Raw genomic sequence first — 15,098 nt, 5'->3', positions numbered from 1 at the left:
ATGGGGGGAGGTAGTGGACAGGACAGGATGATGGGGGGGAGGTAGTGGACAGGACGATGGGGGAGGTAGTGGACAGGACAGGATGATGGGGGGAGGTAGTGGACAGGACAGGACGATGGGGGGGGAGGTAGTGGACAGGACAGGATGATGGGGGGAGGTAGTGGACAGGACGATGGGGGAGGTAGTGGACAGGACAGGAAGATGGGGGGAGGTAGTGGACAGGACAGGATGATGGGGGGAGGTAGTGGACAGGATGATGGGGGGAGGTAGTGGACAGGACAGGATGATGGGGGAGGTAGTGGACAGGACAGGACGATGGGGGGGGAGGTAGTGGACAGGACAGGACGATGGGGGAGGTAGTGGACAGGACAGGATGATGGGGGAGGTAGTGGACAGGACAGGACGATGGGGGGGGAGGTAGTGGACAGGACAGGACGATGGGGGAGGTAGTGGACAGGACGATGGGGGGGGGGGTAGTGGACAGGACAGGATGATGGGGGGGGAGGTAGTGGACAGGACAGGATGATGGGGGGAGGTAGTGGACAGGACAGGATGATGGGGGGAGGTAGTGGACAGGACAGGATGATGGGGGAGGTAGTGGACAGGACAGGACGATGGGGGAGGTAGTGGACAGGACAGGACGATGGGGGAGGTAGTGGACAGGACAGGACGATGGGGGAGGTAGTGGACAGGACAGGATGATGGGGGAGGTAGTGGACAGGACAGGATGATGGGGGAGGTAGTGGACAGGATGATGGGGGAGGTAGTGGACAGGACAGGATGATGGGGGAGGTAGTGGACAGGACAGGACGATGGGGGAGGTAGTGGACAGGACAGGACGATGGGGGAGGTAGTGGACAGGACAGGATGATGGGGGGAGGTAGTGGACAGGACAGGACGATGGGGGAGGTAGTGGACAGGATGATGGGGGGAGGTAGTGGACAGGACAGGATGATGGGGGGAGGTAGTGGACAGGACAGGATGATGGGGGAGGTAGTGGACAGGACAGGATGATGGGGGAGGTAGTGGACAGGACAGGATGATGGGGGAGGTAGTGGACAGGACAGGATGATGGGGGGAGGTAGTGGACAGGACAGGATGATGGGGGGAGGTAGTGGACAGGACAGGATGATGGGGGAGGTAGTGGATAGGACAGGATGATGGGGGGAGGTAGTGGACAGGACAGGATGATGGGGGGAGGTAGTGGACAGGACAGGATGATGGGGGGAGGTAGTGGACAGGACAGGATGATGGGGGGAGGTAGTGGACAGGACAGGATGATGGGGGGAGGTAGTGGACAGGATGATGGGGGGAGGTAGTGGACAGGACAGGATGATGGGGGGAGGTAGTGGATAGGACGATGGGGGAGGTAGTGGACAGGACAGGATGATGGGGGAGGTAGTGGACAGGACAGGATGATGGGGGAGGTAGTGGACAGGACAGGATGATGGGGGGGGAGGTAGTGGACAGGACAGGATGATGGGGGAGGTAGTGGACAGGACGATGGGGGGGGAGGTAGTGGACAGGACAGGATGATGGGGGAGGTAGTGGACAGGACAGGATGATGGGGGAGGTAGTGGACAGGACAGGATGATGGGGGGAGGTAGTGGACAGGACAGGATGATGGGGGGAGGTAGTGGACAGGACAGGATGATGGGGGGAGGTAGTGGACAGGACAGGATGATGGGGGGAGGTAGTGGATAGGACGATGGGGGAGGTAGTGGACAGGACAGGATGATGGGGGAGGTAGTGGACAGGACAGGATGATGGGGGAGGTAGTGGACAGGACAGGATGATGGGGGGGGGAGGTAGTGGACAGGACGATGGGGGAGGTAGTGGACAGGACAGGACAGGACGATGGGGGAGGTAGTGGACAGGACAGGATGATGGGGGGAGGTAGTGGACAGGACAGGATGATGGGGGAGGTAGTGGACAGGACAGGATGATGGGGGAGGTAGTGGACAGGACAGGATGATGGGGGGGGGGGGGGGGGGGTTAGTGGACAGGACAGGACGATGGGGGAGGTAGTGGACAGGACAGGATGATGGGGGGGGAGGTAGTGGACAGGACGATGGGGGAGGTAGTGGACAGGACAGGACAGGACGATGGGGGAGGTAGTGGACAGGACGATGGGGGAGGTAGTGGACAGGACAGGACAGGACGATGGGGGAGGTAGTGGACAGGACAGGATGATGGGGGGAGGTAGTGGACAGGACAGGATGATGGGGGAGGTAGTGGACAGGACAGGATGATGGGGGAGGTAGTGGACAGGACAGGATGATGGGGGGGGGGGTTAGTGGACAGGACAGGACGATGGGGGAGGTAGTGGACAGGACAGGACGATGGGGGAGGTAGTGGACAGGACAGGACGATGGGGGAGGTAGTGGACAGGACAGGATGATGGGGGGAGGTAGTGGACAGGACAGGATGATGGGGGGAGGTAGTGGACAGGACAGGATGATGGGGGGAGGTAGTGGACAGGACAGGACGATGGGGGAGGTAGTGGACAGGACAGGATGATGGGGGGAGGTAGTGGACAGGACAGGATGATGGGGGGAGGTAGTGGACAGGACAGGATGATGGGGGGGGAGGTAGTGGATAGGACGATGGGGGGAGGTAGTAGACAGGACAGGATGATGGGGGTAGATATAGCAGTATCTTATACAGGGCAGTTGAAGGTTAATGATGGGGGTGATTAGTCGGGGGCTGTCGAGGATATAAGGGGGGGGGGGGGGTCCTTTCACAAGTTACTGTAAAGCCTCTATAAGGTGGGGGCTGAGTAGGCGCCTCCATTATTTGGGCCCCACGTCAACTGTGACGTCTGCTCAGGAATGTGCTGGGAATAAATCGCCTCCAGACAAAGAGCCCCCCATAAATCTGCAGGACAATGGCCGCGTCTGGAGACCACCATTGTCCGGGGGCTCAGGTGATGGATGACAGCACAGAATGTGGAGACCCCCAACCAACGTCATAGGGAACAAGAGGGGCTGCCAATGTCTGAGCCTGGGAAAGCAGAGTGCAGCACCCAGCTTTCCCTGATCTGCAGTGCAGGCAGGAGGGGGTTAACAATTCACAGGATCTTCACCCAATTATCATTAAGTCCATGAGTGATAGTCTGCAAGAGGGTGAGTGATCTATTAATAAAGCGTGATACTCTGCAGACAGACAGTAAGAATAGAGGAAGAGTCTGCAGAGGGGGCAGAATGAGCGATAGTCTGCAGTCCATTGTTCTTGGTTCCGGTCCTTAACCGGTGTAAAGGGGCACAAGACGCCTGCAATTAATCCTCCATCTGAACCCAAGATCTCCGGAGCCTCAGAAAGAGAAAAAAAAAAAAAACCATACTCCAGTCACATCCAGAGCTGCATCCATCATCATCACTGTGTGTCCATCCTCCAGTCACATCCAGAGCTGCATCCATCATCATCACTGTGTGTCCATCCTCCAGTCACATCCAGAGCTGCATCCATCATCATCATCATCATCATCACTGTGTGTCCATCCTCCAGTCACATCCAGAGCTGCATCCATCATCATCACTGTGTGTCCATCCTCCAGTCACATCCAGAGCTGCATCCATCATCATCACTGTGTGTCCATCCTCCAGTCACATCCAGAGCTGCATCCATCATCATCACTGTGTGTCCATCCTCCAGTCACATCCAGAGCTGCATCCATCATCATCACTGTGTGTCCATCCTCCAGTCACATCCAGAGCTGCATCCATCATCATCACTGTGTGTCCATCCTCCAGTCACATCCAGAGCTGCATCCATCATCATCACTGTGTGTCCATCCTCCAGTCACATCCAGAGCTGCACTCATCATCATCATCATCATCACTGTGTGTCCATCCTCCAGTCACATCCAGAGCTGCACTCATCATCATCATCATCATCATCATCATCATCACTGTGTGTCCATCCTCCATTCACATCCAGAGCTGCACTCATCATCATCACTGTGTGTCCGTCCTCCAGTCACATCCAGAGCTGCGCTCATCATCATCATCATCATCATCATCATCATCACTGTGTGTCCATCCTCCAGTCACATCCAGAGCTGCATCCATCATCATCATCACTGTGTGTCCATCCTCCAGTCACATCCAGAGCTGCACTCATCATCATCACTGTGTGTCCGTCCTCCAGTCACATCCAGAGCTGCGCTCATCATCATCATCATCACTGTGTGTCCATCCTCCAGTCACATCCAGAGCTGCACTCATCATCATCACTGTGTGTCCATCCTCCAGTCACATCCAGAGCTGCACTCATCATCATCATCACTGTGTGTCCATCCTCCAGTCACATCCAGAGCTGCATCCATCATCATCACTGTGTGTCCATCCTCCAGTCACATCCAGAGCTGCATCCATCATCATCACTGTGTGTCCTTCCTCCAGTCACATCCAGAGCTGCACTCAACATCATCATCATCACTGTGTCCATCCTCCAGTCACATCCAGAGCTGCACTCATCATCATCATCACTGTGTCCATCCTCCAGTCACATCCAGAGCTGCATCCATCATCATCATCATCACTGTGTGTCCATCCTCCAGTCACATCTAGAGCTGCACTCATCATCATCATCATCACTGGGTGTCCATCCTCCAGTCACATCCAGAGCTGCATCCATCATCATCACTGTGTGTCCTTCCTCCAGTCACATCCAGAGCTGCACTCAACATCATCATCATCACTGTGTCCATCCTCCAGTCACATCCAGAGCTGCACTCATCATCATCATCACTGTGTCCATCCTCCAGTCACATCCAGAGCTGCATCCATCATCATCATCATCACTGTGTGTCCATCCTCCAGTCACATCTAGAGCTGCACTCATCATCATCATCATCACTGGGTGTCCATCCTCCAGTCACATCCAGAGCTGCATCCATCATCATCATCACTGTGTGTCCATCCTCCAATCACATCCAGAGCTGCACTCATCATCATCATCACTGTGTGTCCATCCTCCAGTCACATCCAGAGCTGCATCCATCATCATCACTGTGTGTCCATCCTCCAGTCACATCCAGAGCTGCATCCATCATCATCATCATCATCATCACTGTGTGTCCATCCTCCAGTCACATCCAGAGCTGCACTCATCATCATCATCACTGTGTGTCCATCCTCCAGTCACATCCAGAGTTGCATCCATCATCATCACTGTGTGTCCATCCTCCAGTCACATCCAGAGCTGCATCCATCATCATCATCATCACTGTGTGTCCATCCTCCAGTCACATCCAGAGCTGCACTCATCATCATCATCACTGTGTGTCCATCCTCCAGTCACATCCAGAGCTGCACTCATCATCATCAGCACTGTGTGTCCATCCTCCAGTCACATCCAGAGCTGCATCCATCATCATCATCATCATCATCACTGTGTCCATCCTCCAGTCACATCCAGAGCTGCACTCATCATCATCATCACTGTGTGTCCATCCTCCAGTCACATCCAGAGCTGCACTCATCATCATCATCACTGTGAGTCCATCCTCAAGTCACATCCAGAGCTGCATCAATCATCATCATCATCATCATCATCACTGTGTGTCCATCCTCCAGTCACATCCAGAGCTGCACTCATCATCATCACTGTGTGTCCGTCCTCCAGTCACATCCAGAGCTGCATCCATCATCATCATCATCACTGTGTGTCCATCCACCAGTCACATCCAGAGCTGCATCCATCATCATCATCATCACTGAGTGTCCATCCTCCAGTCACATCCAGAGCTGCACTCATCATCATCACTGTGTGTCCATCCTCCAGTCACATCCAGAGCTGCATCCATCATCATCATCATCATCACTGAGTGTCCATCATCCAGTCACATCCAGAGCTGCACTCATCATCATCATCACTGTGTGTCCATCCTCCAGTCACATCCAGAGCTGCACTCATCATCATCACTGTGTGTCCATCCTCCAGTCACATCCAGAGCTGCACTCATCATCATCATCACTGTGTGTCCATCCTCCAGTCACATCCAGAGCTGCACTCATCATCATCATCACTGTGTGTCCATCCTCCAATCACATCCAGAGCTGCATCCATCATCATCACTGTGTGTCCATCCTCCAGTCACATCCAGAGCTGCACTCATCATCATCATCACTGTGTGTCCATCCTCCAGTCACATCCAGAGCTGCACTCATCATCATCATCATCATCATCACTGTGTGTCCATCCTCCAGTCACATCCAGAGCTGCGCTCATCATCATCATCATCACTGTGTGTCCATCCTCAAGTCACATCCAGAGCTGCATCCATCATCATCATCATCATCACTGTGTGTCCATCCTCCAGTCACATCCAGAGCTGCACTCATCATCATCATCATCACTGTGTGTCCATCCTCCAGTCACATCCAGAGCTGCACTCATCATCATCATCATCATCATCACTGTGTGTCCATCCTCCAGTCACATCCAGAGCTGCATCAATCATCATCATCATCATCATCACTGTGTGTCCATCCTCAAGTCACATCCAGAGCTGCATCAATCATCATCATCATCACTGTGTGTCCATCCTCCAGTCACATCCAGAGCTGCACTCATCATCATCACTGTGTGTCCATCCTCCAGTCACATCCAGAGCTGCACTCATCATCATCACTGTGTGTCCGTCCTCCAGTCACATCCAGAGCTGCATCCATTATCATCATCATCACTGTGTGTCCATCCACCAGTCACATCCAGAGCTGCATCCATCATCATCATCATCACTGAGTGTCCATCCTCCAGTCACATCCAGAGCTGCATCCATCATCATCACTGTGTCCATCCTCCAGTCACATCCAGAGCTGCACTCATCATCATCATCACTGTGTGTCCATCCTCCAGTCACATCCAGAGCTGCATCCATCATCATCACTGTGTGTCCATCCTCCAGTCACATCCAGAGCTGCATCCATCATCATCACTGTGTGTCCATCCTCCAGTCACATCCAGAGCTGCACTCATCATCATCACTGTGTCCATCCTCCAGTCACATCCAGAGCTGCAATCATCATCATCATCATCACTGTGTGTCCATCCTCCAGTCACATCCAGAGCTGCACTCATCATCATCATCATCATCATCACTGTGTGTCCATCCTCCAGTCACATCCAGAGCTGCACTCATCATCATCACTTTGTCCATCCTCCAGTCACATCCAGAGCTGCATCCATCATCATCACTGTGTGTCCATCCTTCAGTCACATCCAGAGCTGCATTCATCATCATCATCAGCACTGTGTGTCCATCCTCCAGTCACATCCAGAGCTGCAATCATCATCATCACTGTGTGTCCATCCTCCAGTCACATCCAGAGCTGCATCCATCATCATCATCACTGTGTGTCCATCCTCCAGTCACATCCAGAGCTGCACTCATCATCACTGTGTGTCCATCCTCCAGTCACATCCAGAGCTGCATCCATTATCATCATCACTGAGTGTCCATCCTCCAGTCACATCCAGAGCTGCACTCATCATCATCATCACTGTGTGTCCATCCTCCAGTCACATCCAGAGCTGCACTCATCATCATCACTGTGTGTCCATCCTCCAGTCACATCCAGAGCTGCACTCATCATCATCACTGTGTGTCCATCCTCCAGTCACATCCAGAGCTGCATCCATCATCATCACTGTGTGTCCATCCTCCAGTCACATCCAGAGCTGCATCCATCATCATCATCATCATCATCACTGTGTGTCCATCCTCCAGTCACATCCAGAGCTGCACTCATCATCATCACTGTGTGTCCATCCTCCAGTCACATCCAGAGCTGCATCCATCATCATCACTGTGTGTCCATCCTCCAGTCACATCCAGAGCTGCATCCATCATCATCATCATCATCATCATCATCACTGAGTGTCCATCCTCCAGTCACATCCAGAGCTGCACTCATCATTATCATCACTGTGTGTCCATCCTCCAGTCACATCCAGAGCTGCACTCATCATCATCATCATCACTGTGTGTCCATCCTCCAGTCACATCCAGAGCTGCACTCATCATCATCATTGTGTCCATCCTCCAGTCACATCCAGAGCTGCACTCATCATCATCATCATTGTGTCCATCCTCCAGTCACATCCAGAGCTCCACTCATCATCATCATCGTTGTGTCCATCCTCCAGTCACATCCAGAGCTGCACTCATCATCATCATCACTGTGTCCATCCTCCAGTCACATCCAGAGCTGCATCCATCATCATCACTGTGTGTCCATCCTCCAGTCACATCCAGAGCTGCACTCATCATCATCATCACTGTGTCCATCCTCCAGTCACATCCAGAGCTGCATCCATCATCATCACTGTGTGTCCATCCTCCAGTCACATCCAGAGCTGCAATCATCATCATCACTGTGTCCGTCCTCCAGTCACATCCAGAGCTGCATCCATCATCATCACTGTGTGTCCATCCTCCAGTCACATCCAGAGCTGCACTCATCATCATCATCATGTGTCCATCCTCCAGTCACATCCAGAGCTGCACTCATCATCATCATCACTGTGTGTCCATCCTCCAGTCACATCCAGAGCTGCACTCATCATCATCATCATCACTGTGTGTCCATCCTCCAGTCACATCCAGAGCTGCACTCATCATCATCATCATCACTGTGTGTCCATCCTCCAGTCACATCCAGAGCTGCACTCATCATCATCATCATCACTGTGTGTCCATCCTCCAGTCACATCCAGAGCTGCACTCATCATCATCATCACTGAGTGTCCATCCTCCAGTCACATCCAGAGCTGCATCCATCATCATCACTGTGTGTCCATCCTCCAGTCACATCCAGAGCTGCATCCATCATCATCATCACTGAGTGTCCATCCTCCAGTCACATCCAGAGCTGCACTCATCATCATCATCACTGTGTGTCCATCCTCCAGTCACATCCAGAGCTGCACTCATCATCATCACTGTGTGTCCATCCTCCAGTCACATCCAGAGCTGCACTCATCATCATCACTGTGTGTCCATCCTCCAGTCACATCCAGAGCTGCATCCATCATCATCACTGTGTGTCCATCCTCCAGTCACATCCAGAGCTGCATCCATCATCATCATCCTCATCACTGAGTGTCCATCCTCCAGTCACATCCAGAGCTGCACTCATCATCATCATCACTGTGTGTCCGTCCTCCAGTCACATCCAGAGCTGCACTCATCATCATCATCATCACTGTGTGTCCATCCTCCAGTCACATCCAGAGCTGCACTCATCATCATCATCATCATTGTGTCCATCCTCCAGTCACATCCAGAGCTGCACTCATCATCATCATCGTGTCCATCCTCCAGTCACATCCAGAGCTGCACTCATCATCATCATCGTGTCCATCCTCCAGTCACATCCAGAGCTGCACTCATCATCATCATCACTGTGTCCATCCTCCAGTCACATCCAGAGCTGCATCCATCATCATCACTGTGTGTCCATCCTCCAGTCACATCCAGAGCTGCACTCATCATCATCATCACTGTGTCCATCCTCCAGTCACATCCAGAGCTGCATCCATCATCATCACTGTGTGTCCATCCTCCAGTCACATCCAGAGCTGCAATCATCATCATCACTGTGTCCGTCCTCCAGTCACATCCAGAGCTGCATCCATCATCATCATCACTGTGTGTCCATCCTCCAGTCACATCCAGAGCTGCACTCATCATCATCATCACTGTGTGTCCATCCTCCAGTCACATCCAGAGCTGCACTCATCATCATCATCATCACTGTGTGTCCATCCTCCAGTCACATCCAGAGCTGCACTCATCATCATCATCACTGTGTGTCCATCCTCCAGTCACATCCAGAGCTGCACTCATCATCATCATCATCACTGAGTGTCCATCCTCCAGTCACATCCAAAGCTGCACTCATCATCATCATCATCATCACTGTGTGTCCATCCTCCAGTCACATCCAAAGCTGCATCCATCATCATCACTGTGTGTCCATCATCCAGTCACATCCAGAGCTGCACTCATCATCATCACTGTGTGTCCATCCTCCAGTCACATCCAGAGCTGCATCCATCATCATCATCATCATCATCACTGTGTGTCCATCCTCCAGTCACATCCAGAGCTGCACTCATCATCATCATCACTGAGTGTCCATCCTCCAGTCACATCCAGAGCTGCACTCATCATCATCATCATCACTGTGTGTCAATCCTCCAGTCACATCCAGAGCTGCACTCATCATCATCAGCACTGTGTGTCCATCCTCCAGTCACATCCAGAGCTGCACTCATCATCATCATCATCATCACTGTGTGTCCATCCTCCAGTCACATCCAGAGCTGCATCCATCATCATCACTGTGTGTCCATCCTCCAGTCACATCCAGAGCTGCAATCATCATCATCATCACTGTGTGTCCATCCTCCAGTCACATCCAGAGCTGCATCCATCATCATCATCATCACTGTGTGTCCATCCTCCAGTCACATCCAGAGCTGCACTCATCATCATCATCATCACTGAGTGTCCATCCTCCAGTCACATCCAGAGCTGCACTCATCATCATCAGCACTGTGTGTCCATCCTCCAGTCACATCCAGAGCTGCAATCATCATCATCAGCACTGTGTGTCCATCCTCCAGTCACATCCAGAGCTGCACTCATCATCATCAGCACTGTGTGTCCATCCTCCAGTCACATCCAGAGCTGCAATCATCATCATCAGCACTGTGTGTCCATCCTCCAGTCACATCCAGAGCTGCATCCATCATCATCACTGTGTGTCCATCCTCCAGTCACATCCAGAGCTGCATCCATCATCATCACTGAGTGTCCATCCTCCAGTCACATCCAGAGCTGCACTCATCATCATCATCACTGTGTGTCCATCCTCCAGTCACATCCAGAGCTGCATCCATCATCATCACTGTGTGTCCATCCTCCAGTCACATCCAGAGCTGCATCCATCATCATCACTGTGTGTCCATCCTCCAGTCACATCCAGAGCTGCACTCATCATCATCATCACTGTGTGTCCATCCTCCAGTCACATCCAGAGCTGCACTCATCATCATCATCACTGTGTGTCCATCCTCCAGTCACATCCAGAGCTGCACTCATCATCATCATCACTGTGAGTCCATCCTCAAGTCACATCCAGAGCTGCATCAATCATCATCATCATCATCATCACTGTGTGTCCATCCTCCAGTCACATCCAGAGCTGCATCCATCATCATCACTGTGTGTCCATCCTCCAGTCACATCCAGAGCTGCACTCATCATCATCATCACTGTGTGTCCATCCTCCAGTCACATCCAGAGCTGCACTCATCATCATCATCATCATCACTGTGTGTCCATCCTCCAGTCACATCCAGAGCTGCACTCATCATCATCATCACTGAGTGTCCATCCTCCAGTCACATCCAGAGCTGCACTCATCATCATCATCATCACTGTGTGTCCATCCTCCAGTCACATCCAGAGCTGCACTCATCATCATCATCACTGAGTGTCCATCCTCCAGTCACATCCAGAGCTGCACTCATCATCATCATCATCATCATCACTGTGTGTCCATCCTCCAGTCACATCCAGAGCTGCACTCATCATCATCATCACTGAGTGTCCATCCTCCAGTCACATCCAGAGCTGCACTCATCATCATCATCATCACTGTGTGTCCATCCTCCAGTCACATCCAGAGCTGCACTCATCATCATCATCACTGTGTGTCCATCCTCCAGTCACATCCAGAGCTGCACTCATCATCATCATCACTGTGTGTCCATCCTCCAGTCACATCCAGAGCTGCATCCATCATCATCACTGTGTGTCCATCCTCCAATCACATCCAGAGCTGCATCCATCATCATCACTGTGTGTCCATCCTCCAGTCACATCCAGAGCTGCATCCATCATCACTGTGTGTCCATCCTCCAGTCACATCCAGAGCTGCATCCATCATCATCACTGTGTGTCCATCCTCCAGTCACATCCAGAGCTGCATCCATCATCATCACTGTGTGTCCATCCTCCAGTCACATCCAGAGCTGCATCCATCATCATCACTGTGTGTCCATCCTCCAGTCACATCCAGAGCTGCATCCATCATCATCACTGTGTGTCCATCCTCCAGTCACATCCAGAGCTGCATCCATCATCATCACTGTGTGTCCATCCTCCAGTCACATCCAGAGCTGCAATCATCATCATCATCACTGTGTGTCCATCCTCCAGTCACATCCAGAGCTGCATCCATCATCATCATCATCATCACTGTGTGTCCATCCTCCAGTCACATCCAGAGCTGCACTCATCATCATCATCATCACTGAGTGTCCATCCTCCAGTCACATCCAGAGCTGCACTCATCATCATCAGCACTGTGTGTCCATCCTCCAGTCACATCCAGAGCTGCAATCATCATCATCAGCACTGTGTGTCCATCCTCCAGTCACATCCAGAGCTGCACTCATCATCATCAGCACTGTGTGTCCATCCTCCAGTCACATCCAGAGCTGCAATCATCATCATCAGCACTGTGTGTCCATCCTCCAGTCACATCCAGAGCTGCATCCATCATCATCACTGTGTGTCCATCCTCCAGTCACATCCAGAGCTGCATCCATCATCATCACTGTGTGTCCATCCTCCAGTCACATCCAGAGCTGCACTCATCATCATCATCATCACTGAGTGTCCATCCTCCAGTCACATCCAGAGCTGCACTCATCATCATCATCACTGTGTGTCCATCCTCCAGTCACATCCAGAGCTGCATCCATCATCATCACTGTGTGTCCATCCTCCAGTCACATCCAGAGCTGCATCCATCATCATCACTGTGTGTCCATCCTCCAGTCACATCCAGAGCTGCACTCATCATCATCATCACTGTGTGTCCATCCTCCAGTCACATCCAGAGCTGCACTCATCATCATCATCATCATCACTGTGTGTCCATCCTCCAGTCACATCCAGAGCTGCACTCATCATCATCATCATCATCATCACTGTGTGTCCATCCTCCAGTCACATCCAGAGCTGCACTCATCATCATCATCAGCACTGTGTGTCCATCCTCCAGTCACATCCAGAGCTGCACTCATCATCATCATCACCACTGTGTGTCCATCCTCCAGTCACATCCAGAGCTGCACTCATCATCATCACTGTGTGTCCATCCTCCAGTCACATCCAGAGCTGCACTCATCATCATCATCATCACTGTGTGTCCATCCTCCAGTCACATCCAGAGCTGCATCCATCATCATCACTGTGTGTCCATCCTCCAGTCACATCCAGAGCTGCATCCATCATCATCACTGTGTGTCCATCCTCCAGTCACATCCAGAGCTGCATCCATCATCATCACTGAGTGTCCGTCCTCCAGTCACATCCAGAGCTGCATCCATCATCATCACCACTGTGTGTCCATCCTCCAGTCACATCCAGAGCTGCACTCATCATCATCACTGTGTGTCCGTCCTCCAGTCACATCCAGAGCTGCGCTCATCATCATCATCATCACTGTGTGTCCATCCTCCAGTCACATCCAGAGCTGCATCCATCATCATCACTGTGTGTCCATCCTCCAGTCACATCCAGAGCTGCATCCATCATCATCACTGTGTGTCCATCCTCCAGTCACATCCAGAGCTGCACTCATCATCATCATCACTGTGTGTCCATCCTCCAGTCACATCCAGAGCTGCACTCATCATCATCATCATCATCACTGTGTGTCCATCCTCCAGTCACATCCAGAGCTGCACTCATCATCATCATCATCATCATCACTGTGTGTCCATCCTCCAGTCACATCCAGAGCTGCACTCATCATCATCATCAGCACTGTGTGTCCATCCTCCAGTCACATCCAGAGCTGCACTCATCATCATCATCACCACTGTGTGTCCATCCTCCAGTCACATCCAGAGCTGCACTCATCATCATCACTGTGTGTCCATCCTCCAGTCACATCCAGAGCTGCACTCATCATCATCATCATCACTGTGTGTCCATCCTCCAGTCACATCCAGAGCTGCATCCATCATCATCACTGTGTGTCCATCCTCCAGTCACATCCAGAGCTGCATCCATCATCATCACTGTGTGTCCATCCTCCAGTCACATCCAGAGCTGCATCCATCATCATCACTGAGTGTCCGTCCTCCAGTCACATCCAGAGCTGCATCCATCATCATCACCACTGTGTGTCCATCCTCCAGTCACATCCAGAGCTGCACTCATCATCATCACTGTGTGTCCGTCCTCCAGTCACATCCAGAGCTGCGCTCATCATCATCATCATCACTGTGTGTCCATCCTCCAGTCACATCCAGAGCTGCACTCATCATCATCATCATCACTGTGTGTCCATCCTCCAGTCACATCCAGAGCTGCATCCATCATCATCATCATCACTGTGTGTCCGTCCTCCAGTCACATCCAGAGCTGCACTCATCATCATCACTGTGTGTCCGTCCTCCAGTCACATCCAGAGCTGCGCTCATCATCATCATCATCACTGTGTGTCCATCCTCCAGTCACATCCAGAGCTGCACTCATCATCATCATCATCACTGTGTGTCCGTCCTCCAGTCACATCCAGAGCTGCATCCATCATCATCATCACTGTGTGTCCATCCTCCAGTCACATCCAGAGCTGCATCCATCATCATCACTGAGTGTCCATCCTCCAGTCACATCCAGAGCTGCATCCATCATCATCATCACTGTGTGTCCATCCTCCAGTCACATCCAGAGCTGCATCCATCATCATCACTGTGTGTCCATCCTCCAGTCACATCCAGAGCTGCAATCATCATCATCATCACTGTGTGTCCATCCTCCAGTCACATCCAGAGCTGCACTCATCATCATCACTGTGTGTCCATCCTCCAGTCACATCCAGAGCTGCATCCATCATCATCACTGTGTGTCCGTCCTCCAGTCACATCCAGAGCTGCATCCATCATCATCACTGTGTGTCCATCCTCCAGTCACATCCAGAGCTGCACTCATCATCATCATCATCACTGTGTGTCCATCCTCCAGTCACATCCAGAGCTGCAATCATCATCATCATCACTGT

Source organism: Engystomops pustulosus, unplaced genomic scaffold (assembly GCF_040894005.1).
Source record: "Engystomops pustulosus unplaced genomic scaffold, aEngPut4.maternal MAT_SCAFFOLD_176, whole genome shotgun sequence".
Classification (NCBI taxonomy): Eukaryota; Metazoa; Chordata; class Amphibia; order Anura; family Leptodactylidae; genus Engystomops; species Engystomops pustulosus.
This window is presented reverse-complemented; position numbering follows the sequence as displayed.